Raw genomic sequence first — 19180 nt, forward strand, 5'->3', positions numbered from 1 at the left:
CCTGAGCTCAGGGGCCTGATCTCCCTCATCCCTGGATAGACGGGTGTCAACTGGAGGGTCGGAGCACGCCACCGCTTGAAGACAGCGGTGGCGTGATCCCAGATGTTGATATGGCCCTCCGTGTAACTACCTGCTGCCGTTTCCAATCATCGTGGGGATTTGAAACCCCACCCCACTGCCAGGAGAACCAGAAGACCCCAACCCCATCCCCATCTCACCAGAAACCATCTCCGGCCTGGACTGACCACCGGTTGATAAAAACCCCTTATCCCTCCCAACCCTGCCCTTCTCCCCCCTCCCCAACCGCCTAATAAAACTGGCTAAAAACATATTAGGGGCTTCTTAGTCCGTTTCAACCAATGGTCCCTATCCATGCCCAACCACCTCTCAGGGTCCCAACAGTTGGGCCCGTCCTCAAGGGAGATAGAACAAAGGGCGACAGGTCGTATCCAGGAGGCAGGAGCCCTCCTGAGGGCGAATAAGTCCGCATTAGGGCAGCATATAAATTTAAATGAATGAATACATAATAAACAAAGGAATCTATCTACCCCAGCACTATCAGTAACCTAGAGTTAATCATGAAGAGCTTATGAAAATTTTGATGTGATATTCAAAAAATAAATTTAGTTTTTCTAATCTAAAGGTAAAAAAAAACCATACTAATACTCAAACCAATAATTCTTTGTGGGATCATTGTTAAGCAAATAATAGAAAATAAAATAAAGTCAAATGTATATTAGTTTTACTTTAATTTTATACTGTATTTTATTCAATGCCTAGAGTTGCCTTTGGCAAGTTAGGCGGCATGCAAGATAAGAAAGAAAGAAAGAAAGAAAGAAAGAAAGAAAGAAAGAAAGAAAGAAAGAAAGAAAGAAAGAAAGAAAGAAAGAAAGAAAGAAAGAAAGAAAGAAAGAAAGAAAGAAAGAAAGAAAGAAAGAAAGCTAATCATAACAGAAAAAAATTGTCTGAAAAGATATTTTTTTTATTCATTCATTTAGCAAAGTACGCATTTTTCCAAAGTTTTACACTTGGTATACTCTTCAATCAAAAGCTAACTGAAGTTCTTGACAAAATGCAAAATTATTTCTGTGTACATGTGTTTTCTTTCTTAATCCAGAAGAAATAAAATAGCTGTGGGATATACAAAATGCCAGTGAAATGTTCATTTGCAAGGCAGTCCATATTTCTTCATTCTTTGCAGAGGAAATTGTAACAATCATTTCTTGGATATCACAAGTGTTGGTTCTAAAACCAATTATAATAAAAAACAAAAATGGAGAAAACACTGAAATATTTCCATGTACACAGATATTCTTCTTTTAAATGGCTTTTCTCCTCTGCTTTGGTAGGCAATTCACATTGAACTTCCTTTTTTTCCCCTTACGTTGCACTCCTAAATAGAGAATCTCATGAGGAAAACCAACACCGTTTGTTACGGTGAAATAATTTGCAGAAGATCAAAATCACGATCCCTTTGTGGCCAGAAATATTCACTTCATCAACTTTTCTTTACGAAAGTCACTCATTCTCCATTCATCTGTAAAATATGCAATCCATCATTGTGGACAATGAGCTAAAGATCGTACATGTTCTCCAAAAGCATTGCTGCAAGGTTAATAATTAAATCACATTTTAACATAGAATAATAAACTTTTGCGGGGGAGGAAGAAAGGCTATTATGCTCTTAAGCTATTTTGGGAGCTTCTGTTCTAAAATACATTTTCTACATTCAAACATTTTGCAAGTGGACTGAAGCTAAAGATGCAACTCATTGAACACTAATATTTAATAAGTTCCATCTGTTTTTTTGAATACAGAACCAGCCGTGACCCCAGGATTGGGATGATAGAATGGCTATTCTTGTTTGCAAGACTTTCAATGACTGTCTGAGGTGTTGCTTTAGAGCAGGGGTCTTCAAACCTGGCCCTTTTATGACTTGTGGACTTCAACTCCCAGAATTCCTCAGCCAGGCATGCTGGCTGAGGAATTCTGGGAGTTGAAGTCCACAAGTCATAAAAGGGCCAGGTTTGAAGGCCCCTGCTTTAGAGATAGCTATACACTTTATCTGTAAGGCTGATCAGATAACAATGTAGTTTGAAGTGGACATCCTGCCAAACAATTCAACACTGTTGCAGGAGTGGTAGTGGAGCTCTTCAGAGCTGTGGTACTGGAGAATTTCAGTGTAACTTCTGTAAGGCACAGAGTCTGAGACAGCTTGGGAATTCATGTCTACCATGGTCACCACAGACTGGGTCATGACCCAGATCACCAAAAGTTTTATATACATTTAGAGTCCCACGTAAGATATAGTTTCTGATTCAGGCAGTTTCAGTGTGATTTTGTTTTTCAGTCATTAGAATCTATGTCATGCTAAGGTCAGATATTTTTATTATTCTTAATCTTATGTAGTTCTTCCATGCTAGTCCTCACTGAATGATACCTGAGAAGTGCTTTGAAGGTTTGAAGGCAACCCATAATGATCTAGGCCTATAGTTTTTGTTGTTGTTGTTAAAATCAAATCTTGTCCCTCCTTAGACATTAATGCCATATTGACTCTTTTCCATTTCTCTGGCATCTTTCCTCCCTGTAGCACAGAGGTAATTGTGTTTTGTAAAGAATGTAAAAGTATCAAAACGTTGATAACAAGAATTTGATAATCCATCTGGTCCTGGAGCCTTTCTCTTTTTTAGCTTCAGAAAGTTCCTGTACAGTGACAGATGTATTCATAATCTGTCTCTGTTCCTCTGTAATCCAAGGTAAATTGTGTTTCTTTAGATAGTCTTTACTTTCTCTACAGAAAATGTCACTTCCATTATATAAATTAGAATAATGTTGATACAATGCTTTTTGTATGGCTGCAAGATAGAGGTAATACTGTACCTCTTTTATAATTTCAATATAATGTTTTTCTTAATTTATATGCTAGCCATAACCCTGTTTTATTTGCAAACTCAATACATTTACTATACAGAGTTCATTTTTATTTCCATTTCCCTTACTCTTAATATAGATAATTGCAGTTGTAGAAGTGTAATTTGTTGAGAAAGACTTGTCTCCTCTAGACAATGTTTTAATTCTTTTTCATTTCTCTTTATTTAATCTAAAAGAGTTAGTGTTTCCTCTTGACTCTTCTACTCTTGATGTACAACTGGACTTAATAGTCCTATTGGAGCAGAAAATATCCCCTTGGATAAACATTTCTATTATTGAGAATATGCATCAATTTGATGAGAATATTATTTTACAAATATTCTGTGAAAAGCTTTTTAAAATGTATAAGGCAAAGCTGCCATAGTGAACCACATTATTGCCTCCTGAAGTGGCCTTATCATTACAGCCGCATCACACACTATTGGGCTGTCAGCCCCATTAAGTAGACCAGACAGGAAAATCAACTCCACAGGATTGTGAAAGCTACTTTTACTGAGATTAATAAAAGATTTTTTCAAATCTGATCTACTATACCTCTTCCTCCTCCTTACATTTGAATTAATAGGTAGGTATCTATATAAGCTGCTTTCAAATGTCATCTGGGGGTTCCAGACTTAATATTGCTTTAGCCCCCTTTGCTTAAGCAGCAGCTTTTTCATATCTCTAACAAAGAAATCTTTCTTATTCCCTACAGATTATTCAGAGCTCATTTAAGGATTCACAAAACTTCAGCTGTTATATATCACCATTAACAGTGTCATAAATATACAATATAAAGATTATCAGTATGTGTACTAAGACATGTTCCTATATCGTTCACCCTTAACACTTAGATTTGTTTGCAAATAAACAAATAAAATTCCATTCCCATGTAGACCAAATGGAATTAGATGTAGATCCATGGAATTATAAGAGGTTACATCTAGTCCAAACGTCTGCCACATGCATGAAAATTATTCAATTGTACATGAGAAGTGACTGCTTTGTCTTTAAAAAAAAATATCTCCAGAGATGGAGTCCCCACAACTTTCATAGGTAAATTGTTGCACTAATGAATGGGCCACTCTATCTGGAAGTTTTTTCTTCTAATTTAGATAAAATCTAGGGAGCTGCAACTTATATACAGAAATAACAATGAAACATTTTTAGTGGCCATTTTAGTTGCCCCTCCCAGTAGCATTCATACTGGAAATATTTCTGGTCTAATCAGATAAGGATATTTTTATCTGATTACCATTTTGAAGCTATTTTGTCTGCTCTCCTTATCTCTACAGTGCTTAATGTAATTTCTAATAAATTGCAGTATACACAGCAAAGTATTGATGACTACATTTATTTCAAATTATGACAAATCTGAGTTTTAGCAAATAAAATGTTATTTTTGTTATAGCTGTATAGAAACATGACATGTACACAATTCATATGCACATTAGGGTTTTAGAATATGAAAGAAGATTTTTACTAATCTGCAAAAAATACAAACTGGATTTTATAGGAAAGAAGATAACTGCTCAAGGCGGTAACTGTAGAATCTTGTGAAAATCTTGAATGGCTGGTTGCAAATAAGATCTAAGAGGAAATATATATTTTCAATGTTTCCTAGAATTGCCTTGTTCTCCCTATAGTCAAATAAGTGTGAATAGATCAGATACTCGGTTTTAGCAATAGTGCCACATCAGTTGCTTTCAAACTCAATGAATCAGAGAGAACTACATTATGCATCAGGTTTCCCTGAAGTTTAAATGTTGAGTCAAAGTAGATTCAAGTGGAATTGCTGCAAAATGACTTAAGAACTGTACATGGGTGTCTCTGGAGATTTAAGCATTACAGAAAGACTGTGTCTGCAAAAAAATGTGACGTGTTGTGGTTTCTCCATAAATTCTAAAATTGGAAACTGGGGAAGAGAGCCAAGAAAAAAAAGTGCTTTAGAGATTTGAAAGATAATTTCTACATCGAAATTCTTGTTACATTGTGGTTTTCTCATGTTAACCAATGAATCTTATTTTGAACATGAGCTTTGAGCAGAATCAGGTGGCTTCAAAAAACTCTAATCCCAATTGAATCAGATGTTCTAAAAATCATAGGATTACATCTGAACTGAATCTGGTAATCAGTACAGGTAGTCCTCAGCTTACTACCACAATTGGGACCAGAAATCTGGTCATTAAGTGAGTCAAAACTGATTATTAACTTTTTGCTGTGATTATTAAGCAAATCATGTCACTGTTAAGCAAATTTGGCTTTCCCCATTGACTCTGCTTGTTGGAAGTCAGCTGGGAATCTTGTAAATGGTGATCATATGACCCTGGGATGCTATAATCATTGCAAATATATGCCACTTGCTAAGTCCTGAATTTTGATCATGTGACTATGGGGATGCTGAGACATCATAAGTGTGATGACTTGTCATAAGTATGACTAGACATTTTTCTGAACCATCTTAACTTTGGCCATTAAATGAAAGATTGTAAGTTGAGGACTACCATATACATTTTTTAAAAAAATATAGTCCTTTTGCAAATATATTTATATTTCTTTATTCCTTTGAATCTTTGGATCACAAACAAAACATAGTCCAAATATGGAATAGTTCATATTTAACTTAGGACAAATTTAGAGGCTTATGACTCCTATTTTGCTTGCTCATTCCAAATGATGATGAGGAGCACTCCTCTTTGTCTTCTCTAGAACATGGCAAATTAAACATAGAAATAGAATAATAGAGTTGGAAGGGACTTCAGAGGTCTTCTAGTCCAACCCTCTGCTTGAGCAGGAGACCCTATACCATTTCAGACAACTAGTTGTCCAGTCTCTTTCTGAAAGCCTCCAGTGATGAAGCACCCACAACCTCTGAAGGCAAGCTATCCCATTGGTTGATTGCTCTCACTGTTAGGAAATTTCTTCTTAGTTCTAGGCTGCTTCTCTCCTTGGTTAGTTTCCAACCACTGTTTCTTGTCTCACCTTTTGGTACTTTGGAAAATAGTTTGACCCCCTCATCTCTGTAGGAGCCTCCAAATATTGGAACATTGCTATCATATCACCCACACCTCTTTCATTAGACTAGACATACTCAATTCCTGTAACTGTTCTTTATATGTTTTAGACTCCAGCCTCTTAATCATTCTTTTTGCTCTTCTTTGCACTCTTTCAGGAGTCTCAACAACCTTTTTACTCTGGTGACCAGAACTTGACACAGTATCGTAAGTGTGGTCTAACTAAGACTTTGTAAAGCAGTACTACAGTAGAATTTCACATGATCTTGATTCTATCCTTCTATTAATTCAGCCTAGGATTGCATTGGCTTTTTTGGCTGTTGCCATACACTGTTGGCTCATATTTAAGTGATTGTCCACTAGGACTCCAAGTTCCCTTTCATGTATTATTCATATGTAATAATTATTAATATGTAATAATTACATATTGATTGATGTATTTAATGTGCTTATTAAACTAAAGGTTTATGTTTGTTTTGTCGTCAGAGGTAAATTATGTTGACTGAATCAGTTTCTTCAGTGTAAATCTCTTGCTACACTTATTACAATGAATCCAAATTACATTGTACAGAGCAAGATTAGGCCATCAGTAAGTTCCTTCGGTACTCTGAACATAAATGAATTAGTTTCACAGTTGCCTGGTGGATGCATAATCTATTTTCTCTGGATACCACAAGTTTGTCAAAGTCCTTTAAATACATAATATTTTGTTGTGGTCTCACTAGTACAGAGTTAAATAGAATTATTACCTCTCATAAAAGGGACTCCTTTAAGTTTTTCTTTCAGTAGTTACATGATATGACTTTCTTATGCTCAATTTAGAATGATTTAAAACATATGTATTGCTAGCAAGCTGTCTTTTCAGTTTTTTCTTGGGTTTGATTCAATGTATCAAATTATCAAAATCAAACTGAATATTCCAGAATCAAGATTCCATCTTAAAAGGGATCGTATCAATTCTATCCAGTCTTAACAGTCCAATTCTGTCACATCAACAATCCATTCTCACTAAAATGCTGATTGAGTTCAGGAATATTCTTAGGAATCTTTTTTTTAAATGAAGGCCTATATGGTTAGGCTTAGATATCTCATGCAGAAGTGTCTTATATTTTTTCAATAATTCTATAAATGTTATTCACAAAGGCCATCAGCAATTTGCCTTGCATTAATCAAGTCATTAACATTGCTCAAAGTAAGCCTGAATATAAACCTGCAACGGACAAACAATTACTTGTGAGGTTAGTTTCAAGTTCCTCAGGGAATTAGATGATTGAAATTGCCAACTTTTTTTCTTCCAGTAATGCTTTTCATATCAGGAAAAAGATGTTTTGATATTTTACTTGACCTTCATTTACATGATTTTCTTTGTAATTCATGGAAATTATATTTTCCCTCCTAATAATTTTGCTTTCTATCTACTATAATGTACATTAAAAGGATATTTTTGTATAATTCCAACTTCTAATACCACCTGGGGTATCTATGATAAATTTGTGATATCTTGGAGACTAAAAAGGCTAATTGCTCATCAAAAACCTCTTTCTGCAATCAGGAAGATAGTGCTTGTTATGAAACCAGCACATATCACATGTATGTATGTATATATATATATGTATGTATATATATGTATATATATATATGTGTTATGTTTAAGGGGACATCAGCATATTTGTCACATGAGACAAACCACAAGTTTACATAAGACAGATCCCTATTATGGTCCTAAGAATATGGATCTATCTAGTCTGATTTATTTCTATTTGCTTCAGAGTTTTGACTGCTGCTTCTTTTTGGACATATTTTTTCCCCATTAATAAATCTAATATACATAAATGTTGTTGTATTTAGGTTGCAGATTTTAAAAAAGGAAAACTAAGGGGACATGATGTGATAACATTCTATAAAATCTGCCCTGTGAAAGAAGAGAAGAATGAGAAAAGGACAAGGTCCAATGCAATGAAAGCAAAGTAAGGAGATTCAGGCTGAATTTCTGGAAGAATTCATGATAGTAAAAATTGTTAAATAGAGGAAGAGTCTGTCTAGAACAGAGCTGGGCTTCACCCTGCTCAGGTTAAATTGAACCTGCACTGATCAGGGCTACATAAATAAGAAGATTCCTTTCAAGTTATAATATCTGATGATTCCCTGGGTAGATTAATAATTTGTAAAATTTGTAAAATAGAGAAAAATTATAGGCTTAACTGAATCATATTGTACTTCAGTCATATGCATAGCCTTCTATTGGCTCTATAGCTGTCTGAAATAGTTGAAAGGGAAATACAGAGGCTTAAATGTTATGCATCAGCAACAATTGGTCTATTCTGAATGAAGAAGTTAGTTTCTCAGTTTGCTCCTCACTCAGAATGGTGAAAATAAAAGAGGAAAATGAAGCCCCAAATGAAGATCCCAAGGGATGTTTCCCCCCCCCAATATTAGCCATAAATTAAAATAACTGATTTGAAAAGGTGTGAATGAATGGGAAAATGTACATTAGCGTATCTATCCTTAAAATAAATGTCATTTTGAATAATGTGAGAATTTAGATAGCTCAGATGTTTGCACCCTGGATAAAGTTCATGAGAAGATTTTAAAAATAATCTCCTTCCTTTAGCTATCTATTGGCCGTAGTAAGATCTTTCTACTTGTCCCAAAGAAAGAAAAAAAGCTTCTGAGTTAGAGGTAGGATTAATATATTTATTTATTTTGGAACAATGTATCTCAGCAATCCACTTTCAAACTAAACCATGCAATGTACCATGCATGCAGAAACTGACTTAACCTCTCTCCCTCAATAAATAATAAAAGTCAACACTCTAAGATAAATGTCAATAGGCAAATGAAAAAAAAATATCTCTAAAAATAGCCCTCAGAATCCTGAGGCACATAGAAATGAACCTCATAGAGTAGTCACATCCATATTCTTAGGACCATAACAGAGATTTATCTAATGCATCCCTGTGGTTTGCTCGAGGTAAAGACACCATATTGTGAGGTTATAATTGTAATTATAATTTATTATGTTGCAGCTTTTAAAGAATTATTTTGAACTCTCTATGTATAAAGATATGGAAGTTATTCAGAGTTATCTTGGGTCTGAAGTAGCACACAAAAAAAATTCAATCAGTCAGTCAACTGTGAAGTCTTTCAAAAATTCAGAATTTACATTTGTAATACTGATATTTTCCTACAGATCATGCAGTGTTAAATAAATTAAGTAGGAATTCTCATTTATTGGTAAAATGGGAGAGGGAAACTGTGAAGGAAAAGTTCTTTAGTATAACATATGTATAAGATAAATAAGGAGAGCTGGTTTGGTTTAGTTGGTTAAGGATAGCCAGAAACTGGGACGTCATAAGTTCTAGTCCTGTCTTAGGCCCAAAGCCAACTGAATGACTTTGAGCCAATCATTCTCTCTCAGCCCTAGGAAGAAGGCAATGGCAAATCAATTCTAAAACTTTCCAAGAAAGCAGCAGGGACTTACCCAGTCATTTGTCAGACACTGAGTCAAAGGCACCAAAATAGACAAATAAATAAAGATGCATAAGATGAATACACACTGTACAGTTAAAAACACTGGTCATTTTTACTTAACAAACAAAAGTAGTAGGGTACTGGGGTCATAGAGAACTTGGAAACCATCTGCACACATCTATATTGCATGTTTACATAGGTTTACATATATAAAAATGTGATTAGTTCCCCCTTTAAAGTGTAGTGGAGCTGCTTTGAGAAAAATAGTTCATAGATGAAAGAAGATTGCTGGGATGTGGTAAGTGATTGGATCTTTTGTGACTGGGATGGACAAGGCTATCTATCTATCTATCTATCTATCTATCTATCTATCTATCTATCTATCTATCTATCTATCTATTTATTTATTTATAGTGACAGCAAAAAGAGAAGAAATGAGGAAGGACAGTTTAGACACATGGAAGAAAAGATCTATCAGCTTGAAATGAAGGGGGCTGATGTGGAAACTGCAATGCAGGTAAACTGCTCTATATTCTATTTTCTCAGTAATCAATCTTTAAAGTAAGAGAGCTCTGTCTTCAGGGACTGTTAATTGTAAGTAAAAAAATATTCATAAAAAAATCCCTCCTGATCTTTATTTACAAGAAGTCCTATTGACAAATAATATCAAAGGGAAGAATTACAAAGGGATGTTGACAACCTTAGGAGAAAATTGCCAGAAGAAGCATATTGTTATAGTATTGTTATAGGAATCAAAGGATATAGCTAAAGTGAGTATCAATGGCCTATACCAATTGTTCTAAACCAATTGAGAAGAGGCAGGTGTGCCTCTGGCTGTTTACTTTAAAACAAATAAACCAAAATAAACAAATAGGCCCTTGCTTGCATATGCATTTGTTCCCACCCCTATACCAACATAACAAACTCATTTGAAGTGTTGACTTCAACATTTAAAAAAGTTAGGACTCTGAAGCATTATGTTTTTTTCTCAGGTACAAGGATCTATTCAGTTTACAATGAAGGACAGGTGGCACTTATGATTGGAGTAGAATAGAATATTAGAGTTGGAAGGGACCTTGGAGGTCATCTAGTCCAACTCCTGGCTCAGGCAAGAAGTCCTATACCATTTTAGACAAATTATTGTTCAATCTCTTCTTAAAAACTTCTAGTGTTGGAGCATTCACAACTTGTGGAGGCAGGTTGTTCCACTGATTAATTATTCTAGCTGTCTGGAAATTTGTCCTTAGTTCTGAGTTGCTTTTCTCCATTGCTTCTTGTCTAGCCTTCTGGTGCTTTGGAGAATAGCTTGACTCACTCTTCTTTGTAGCGACCCCTGAGATATTGGAACAAAGAAGAGGGAGCCAAGCTATTCTCCAAAGTACCTTAAGGTGGGACAAGAAGCAATGGATGGAAACTAATCAAGGAGAGAAGCAACCTAGAACTAAGAAGAAATTTCCTTCTTAAGACATGTTACCTAGTTAGTTGATAGGTTACTGTTATATGATATCAAATGCTAAAAATGAGCTGATGTCAAAAAAGATAAAAAATGGATTATTTGTATAATGGTATATTAAGAGTATTTTGTTTCTCTGACAAATTTCTTTCCATTCAAGGCTAGGGAATGGAAGATGGGTCGATATGCAGTATTTATCCTCTTGCCAAATAGCTACCTTTGACAATTTCTGCCCAAATATGAGGTCATTGTCTGCCCCTTTGACCAAGTTGTACCTCCAAGTCAATTGTACATTACAGATAATTGAAAAAGCTCTAGAAATTGTCTTTTATTTCACATGTTGATACTTAGGATGATGTCATCAGGACCTCACTTCATTCTGTCCTGCTATATATAACCAGACAACATTTAAGACAGTGAGTAGTAAGAAGAAACAGCTATCTCTCTTGGGACTTCGTTTGTATACATGCCAGACCAAAGGGATACAGTTCATTAAACATAGTTTATCTGCTGGCATGGTAAAATAAATAGATCCATTCAGAGAATCAAAAACATTTGTCTATAATAAAATAGAAACAACCAATGGATTTTATAAAACAACTCTTTATTGGCTCATTTGTACACAAAGCAGAGGCAGTGAATTAATTTATTATTGTTTCAATTTATATTTGCCTGTTCTACTTATATGGTAGCAAAAGGCTGATGAATACAATATTCTTGCAGCACTCTTCTTGTTTGCACAGAACTTCAAAAACTGTGCAAAATTTCAATGTCTGAGAGTTTTAAAATTTCTTTCAAATTCCTTTCTGGTAGCATTTTTGACCCTTTTTTCCTGTTGTATACCATAAATTTATTTTTGGTTTTCTATTACACTTATTGCTGTCACTTTGTAGTTTTTCTAGTTATCTGTGTGTTCCTGAATTAAAGGGGAACTTCTGATCTGCCCTAAATGTGAAGAGAATTCTTTCTTTGTATTAACTGAACTGTTGAAAGCTAGAGGAGCTATAGGCATCCACGAGGGGCATCCATGGGGGTGGGGAAGCAGTGGTCAAGAAGACAAATGATAAACTATAAAACTTGGTACACTACAGGATGCAAGTACAAAAGATTAATACAGTATAGCTTTGACTGCATTAGATACACATTCAACATTGTGACTACATTGGATAGCCAAGAGATAGGCTGCATTGAATCCATATAAATTTAACTGAGATTGTATCTTCCAAGAATAAGATTGCTCATTCAGTAGCAAGAATTCCTTCAGCCCCAGTTACTGGTTTTTTTTGTTTGTTTTTTGTGGCATGCATTTTTCCAGAGCTTGAAGAGAAGGTATATTGAGATGGAGAAAGGAACTTAGTTAAATAAGACTGGTATTTTTCCCAAGTATCCTTTGTTTTGATGAGAAATAACTTTTATAATTGGAAACAGTACAGGCACACCTGTGTTTTTAATGATGTTTCATAGTCTACTTTTTTAAAAAAAGAATAAACGTTGTTTGACTTTACTAATTGCTAGAACCTTGGGATCATTTGTTGGCAGACAGAGAAGCTCTTAAATGGCAGCTACCTGTCCATGACAATGGAAGAATAAACATTAAAATTGTAAACAAAACAATAATACTAGATTGCACTGAAGAGAGAAAAGCATATCAAATGTGCCTTGAATTGTTAAGCCACTGCAGATAGAGCGGTCTCTGAATGCTGTTGATGTCCTCCAGAATATGCTGATCAGATAGGGGTTCCTATAATACTGTCCCCATCTTTATTTTCTTGAGTAACCACTAGGAATTAAAAAATGCACGAAGTGGAAATTACTCATTCCAACTACTTCTGAGTGTAAAACATCTCTGTCTGGCAGTGACCATTCACGCTCTGTTTGAAAATTTCCAATGGAGGCAATCAAGATTGCTATGTGCAGTCTGTTCCACTGCTAAACAGGTCTTTCTGTTTAGAAAATTTATCTTAACATTATCTTAAAGCTTTCTTTCAATCAATTGGTCATTAGCTGGCTCTTGAGGTTTCAGCTGAGAAGAAGTCTAGATTTTTTTTGCACCTTATTGCAGTATTCAGGTTATTTGTAGATTGCTATATTTTTTCTACTTAGTTTTCTCATTTGGAAATGAAACACTTCCAGCACCTTCAAGTATTTCCCATTGATCTTGGTTTCCATATCACTTATCATCATCCTGGTTGCTCATCTCCTCCAAAAACACTCTATTTCCTCCATGTTCCTTTTAAAGTTTGGTGCTCAGAACTGAACACAGTTTTCTAAATGCAATCTAACCAATCCTGAGTAAAAAAAGGTCTATGATATGCTCCTGGCATAATGCCTCTGCAATGGAGATCAAGACTGTACTGATCATTTTAACAATTGAACATGATCTTGAGTGGGTTTGGCTATGTTTTCAAGATTTTTCTTACTCGGAATTTTCCCTATACTAATTTATATGAGCTTAACAATAAGAACATTTGATTCATTATTTCAGCTGAGATACCTATTTGCATATGTTTATAACACTGGAAAATGGTGGTACATAATTTGTAGGACCTAGACTTTACTCTTATAGGGCATATAAACAACATCTAGCAATGTAATATAGCTTATAAATTCCTACTGTAACATTCCTGAGATTTTATGGCATTGATTTAAAACTGCCCCTAAATGAACATTCAGACTAATAAAACTAAATCCATAATAATATCTATATCATTTGGATATTATTTATTATCTAGAGAATTTATTTGTCATAATTGTATATGTATTGATTTCATTTGCCAGTAATACCAAGTTGCATACAACATGTTTATTTTCTGTTTATCTAGAAATAAATTCAACTGTCTCCTGAAGCTATATTAAACTCATTTGAATAGACTTTATAGGGTGATTTACTTCTTTCACCTGCGAATATAGTGCAGCTTCGTTTTGAGATTTTTGTTGTTGTTATTGTTAGAGAATCTCATAGAGATGCACATCAAAGTGGATGTCAGGATAATATGGGTGAAGCTATAACTGCAACACACAGGATGGAGCAAAAAAGGCACTCCACTAAATGTTTATTGATATCCTTTTCAAAGGAGGAAAAGGTAGAAGCTCATAAAGCTAGAAATATTCACTTTAAGTAATATGGACAATCACCACCAGAGAAAGGAGGGGTCTAAGGGAAAAAGAGTGGTCTAAGTAAATATCATTTTAGGCCTCTTCAGTAAGTAGTTTCTCAAATGAGTTTACCAAAGGCAGAATACTTCTTTAGGAATTGATTATTTTTTAGTCCAGTAAAGTGCAATACTAGGAGTGAATCAGTGTTGGGATTCAAATATGTGAACAACCAGTTCTCTGTGTGGATGCCACTTCCGAAATTATTGGTTTAAGCCTGAGCCAAGCAGAATATGAACAGTTAGTAAAAATTTTCATGTTTCCTAATTTCCCTTCTTTATTTCCTTTTAATTTGTCATTTTAACTTGCAGGTTGAAATTTGTGATTAAATGTGGGTATGAATCATATTTTCTGTCAAAAAATAATAATTTAAGCTGCAGTGTACAGTTGGAAGGGTTTCAGCATCTATTAGAGGACCCAAATAGAGGAAAACTTCAAGGAAGTTGACACATATAAGACCATTCACACCTAGTACAGAGATTTAAGTTTTCCTGCTTAAAACAACAAACAAACAAACAAAACTGCACTCTCTCATTCAATTTGTCAAAAAAGCAACTCCATGAAAATTTCCTTAAAACTGAATTCCATGAAAATTTAAATTCTGTGAAAATTTTCTGAATGGAAAGTAACATTCTTAGACATATTTAATGGGGGTTTTTTTGAAACCCAAAGAGAAACTCCCAAGAAAATGTATTCTGTTGTGTTTTCTAGTCATGATCCTCCTATCACTCTTAAGACTAGTGAGAAATGGTTGGAGGATTTTGAAAGGTTACTTGTGTCTTTATCCACCACTCCAGTTTGGCTGGTGGTCAATTGTTATAGCCCACTCAAAGAATTCTTTCAGTGGCTTGCCACATTCACACAGAACAGTATACGCTAGGATATTCAAGTGTTTGAAATCCTATATTATTTTTGTCTTTAGACTTTGGCTTGTGAACGAAACACTCCAAAATTTCTGCTTCATGATAAATAACTGATAGGAAAGTTGCTTGGTTTACTGCTGGAGACACAAGGAGCAGCAGGACTGATCAGAGTGATTAATGACAGGTAAATTGGAATTCTTCAGCCTTTGATCATTTTCTCATTCGGTGTGAAAGGATAATGCCACGAGATAGCAAATTAATGATTGGTGACAACAAATAAATGTCCTGAAATATATCGGGATTAATCCAGGATGGTTTTCTTTTTCTTTTCTTTTCTTTTGTCATAGTACAAAAATTTACCAGTATTCTTGTAATCTATCTTCTAAAAGCAAAGTTCATAATCTAAAGCTTCCAAGATGCACACACCGTTCCAAAGCTCTGTTTGTACCCTGTGACTGTTTCCATTTTCCACTGGATTAAATTTTAATGTGGCATAAAGGGAAAATGATTAAACACATGTGGAGTAATTATAGCATTATCGATAATTAATTTAATTTAATAATTTATTTTAATTGTTGTCCTCAGTCTCCCCATCTTTTGGAGAGTGGCTCCTCCATGCCATGCAAAAACTGTTTTATTTCTTCTTTTCACTACTTGCCTCAAAATGTCAACTTCTAATATTTACAAATTCTCCAAAATCAAGTATAATGGAATGTGGAAGTGACTTTGGGGAAAAGGGGAAAGAGATGCTGCCTAGGAAACAATCAGGGAAAAGAGGCAGAAGCCATTAGTGGCTTTACAGTCAGAACAAAAAAAAAATAATATAATAAAATAAAAATAAAAAGAACCTACCGGCAGGAAGTTTTGTATTTTCAAGCTTTCAAGATTCCGTTAATGTACTTTTATAATAATGTAGATTTACCTCATCTAATCTTGTTTCCCGTCTGGTTTATCTGCAAGTGCTGACCTCAGTCTTGCAAGTCTCCTACTCTCTTCTGAAAAGAGGAATTTCAGGATCAGCCTTCCCATCCTCAAGGAACCCCTCTAACCACTGAGCACCTGGCAGCTGCACTGTCACAGCACCAAGAGTAAGTAGAAGTACAGATGACCAACTTACTGAATGTCATGATACAACTAACACCACAATTGGGAAACAGATAGCAGGTCAACCAATGCACTTCTCTTCCGAAAGAAACTTTCTAGAGAGGTTTGCAGGGAACCAGAATCAATTCCATCAATTCCGTTTGTCACTGGGTATTAAATGTTTATGGCTGGAATTTGTCACTGATTGCACCCAAATGACTTTTGTACTCACACTCTGGAAGGAAACAAGCTCCTAAGTGGGCAATACTATTCACTGAGGGGAATGATTCAGTGCTAGACAACTATCAAGGCTTTGTGAGTAAACGTAAAGGACACTTGGGGGATCCTATACAGAGTTCACAGATTTGGAAGCTCAAGCAGAGACAAGGAAGAGTAACAGCATTTTAAGTTGTTTGTTGGAGATGTAGAGTGAAATGATTTTAGCCCTGATTGACCAGTTCAGAGAAAGGCTGGCCAATGGCCTGAGAGATAAGCTGATGTGACAAGGCACCTCAAATAGCCTGGAAGGGCTCTATCAATGTTGTGTAATCATACATGCCTGACTGGAAAGGCTGAAACAAGGAAGAATTGGGAAGGAGAAAAGGAACTTACAGCTTGTCATGCCTCCCAATGACCTCTTTGGAATACAACATTGGACAACCCTTGCAAAGCAAGGTAGCCAGGAGATCATTGGCACCCAGACAGAAGCAAAAGAAGAGATCAAGGACTATGTTTTTATTGCAACTCCCCACAGGTCATGCCCAGTAAAAGAGCCAGTGATGGTCATAACAATAAGATATAAAAGTTGCAAATCAGTGGAGCATGGGACCAACAAATGTCCAGGTCAGTCCCAGACAACACCTCAGGGAAATTTCACTAGTTTCCCTTTTCAGAACTCCAAGGAGGAGGGGATCCACCATTTGAGGCAACTGAAAACAGCCAAGCATATTTAACAAACGAATGAATGAATGAATGAACCTTTATTGTTAAAGTACAACCATGTATATATTAAGATTGGCTGAGCCTCCCTTCGTGCCCCACCCCACCACAACTCACAGTGACAACAAACCCACCATCTTGTTACACCATGTGACCTAATTGCACAACACAATGGCCTCGCAGTAAGTCATACATAAAATTATAAAATTATTTCCCGTTCAAGACCTTAACAGCCCATGGATAAAAGCTGTTCTTCAGCCTGTTGGTACGGCTGGCTGTACTCCTGTATCTCCTACCTGATGGTAGGAAAGTAAAGAGATACCGACCAGGGTGTGAGTCATCCCTGAGAATTTTCCTCACTCTTTCAAGGCAGTGGGCTCTGGTGATGTCACCCAGTGGTGTCAGGGGATACTCCACAATGTCTTGTGCTGTGCTCACCACCCCCTGTAATACTTTCCTATCCATGGCTGTCAGGCCAGCATACCAAACCACAATACAGTGCGAGAGGATGCTCTCTATAGTAGACCGGTAAAAGAGGGTCATTAGCTGTTGTTCTACCCTGTTCTTCTGCAAGACCCTGAGGAAGTGGAGTCTCTGTTGGGCCTTTCTAGCCACCTTAGTTGTGTTAACTTTCCAGGTAAGATCTTCACAGAGGTAGACTCCCAGAAATTTAAAGGAGGACACTCTCTCCACACATCCCCCCCCCCGATGTAAAGTGGGGCAGGTTCCTCTCTTTTTCTCCGGAAGTCTAGCACCATCTCTTTTGTCTTGCCAATGTTCAGGTGCAAGTTGTTCTTGGAACACCATATGGATAGTTTTTGTACCTCCCTCCTGTATGCTGTTTCATCTCCACCTGTAAGAAGACCCATTATGGTGGTATCATCTGTAAACTTAATTATCACAGTAGATGGGTCAGACAATACACAATCATATGTGTACAATGAGTACAGGTAGGGGCTCAGCATGCAGCCCTGTGGTGAGCCGGTGCAAAGCTTCAGGGGGGTGGATAAAACTGTTGTGATTCAGCATCAGCCTGTGGTTCTGGCAGCTGAGTCAGATAATTCTGAAGAGGAGGAGGAGGAGGGGTTTGGTGAGCCTTTGGTGTCAGAGGAAGGTTCTGATGCATTGCAGGACTCTCAGCCTGGCCCCTTCTGTCTTGTTCTTCATCAGACTCAGCCGTGTGAGCACGAGGGATTGGAAGAATATGATCCACAGCTGGCTTTGTTCAGGGACGCTAGGAGCAGGAGACAATCTAGCAGAGCAGAACAGAGGAAGGCAATGAGGCAACTCAGGAGAAGGCAATGAGAAGCCATGCCTTGGGACTGCTGATAAAAGAGGAAGGTGTGGGAGGTGCTCCATTGCAGAACAATGTAGGCACACTTTGCAGATGTATTCGGAGAGAAAGAGATAGCTGTCTCACCCTCCCACACCCAAATTGGGTGTGTGAGGGCATTATCAAATTGAATGCAGGAATCCAAATGCCAGCAAAGAAACAGTACATGTGAGTTAGCAATCCTCAAATAATATCTAGATACCAGACTCTCAAAGAGATTCATCCTCCCTTTCAGTTCATTAGCATTGTGCAAAGAAAATGCATCAAGTGAGGTGATAGAAGTAGTCCTTCTCCATGCAGTGAAAAGGGAGAGGGTTATTTATTTCATCCATTACATAAACATGGATCATGATCACATGACCACTGTTCAACACAGTTGTAACTTTGAATAATTGCTGAATAAGTGGTCATAACTCAAAGACTATTGGTACTGCATATATTTTTTTTTTAAAGTAATAGTAGTTGTTTACTAAAAATAATATAAATATTGTTGGTCTCACAGTCAGATATTATTATTATTATTATTATTATTATTATTATTATTATTATTATTATTATTAATTATTATTATTATTATTATTATTATTATTATTATTATTATTATTATTATTATTATTATTATTATCATCATTCATTATTATTATTATTATTATTATTATTATTATTATTATTATTATTATTATTATTATTATTATTATAGCAATCAAGGCAAAATCTCCATGAAGACATCTAAAAAGAATCTAGTTTTAAGCTTTTTTTTTGCTTTCCTTAATTTCATCTAGCTACTTTTATTTTGCTTTTGCAGTTTGAGTAATCACAAGCCATCCCACTAGTTATTTTATACAAATACCCCAATTACCTTAATTTTACAGGATTATCACCTTTTAGATATCCTGCCAGATTTTGTGATCCTGAAGTCTTCCAGATTTCTGAACAATTATTATTTTTTGTTTGTTTTCTA

The 19180-nt window shown here is 35.8% G+C and overlaps 1 protein-coding gene across 2 annotated transcripts in view; it reads right to left on the bottom strand.

Annotated features, from left to right (window-relative positions):
* The window catches only part of GRM7 (glutamate metabotropic receptor 7), a gene marked incomplete at both ends in the record, with an annotated part of 531934 nt that overhangs the window by 167944 nt on the left and 344810 nt on the right, over positions 1-19180 (bottom strand). The window lies entirely within an intron of this gene.

This window comes from Vipera berus (assembly GCF_964194415.1).
Source record: "Vipera berus genome assembly, chromosome: 2".
In the NCBI taxonomy this organism is placed as follows: domain Eukaryota; kingdom Metazoa; phylum Chordata; class Lepidosauria; order Squamata; family Viperidae; genus Vipera; species Vipera berus.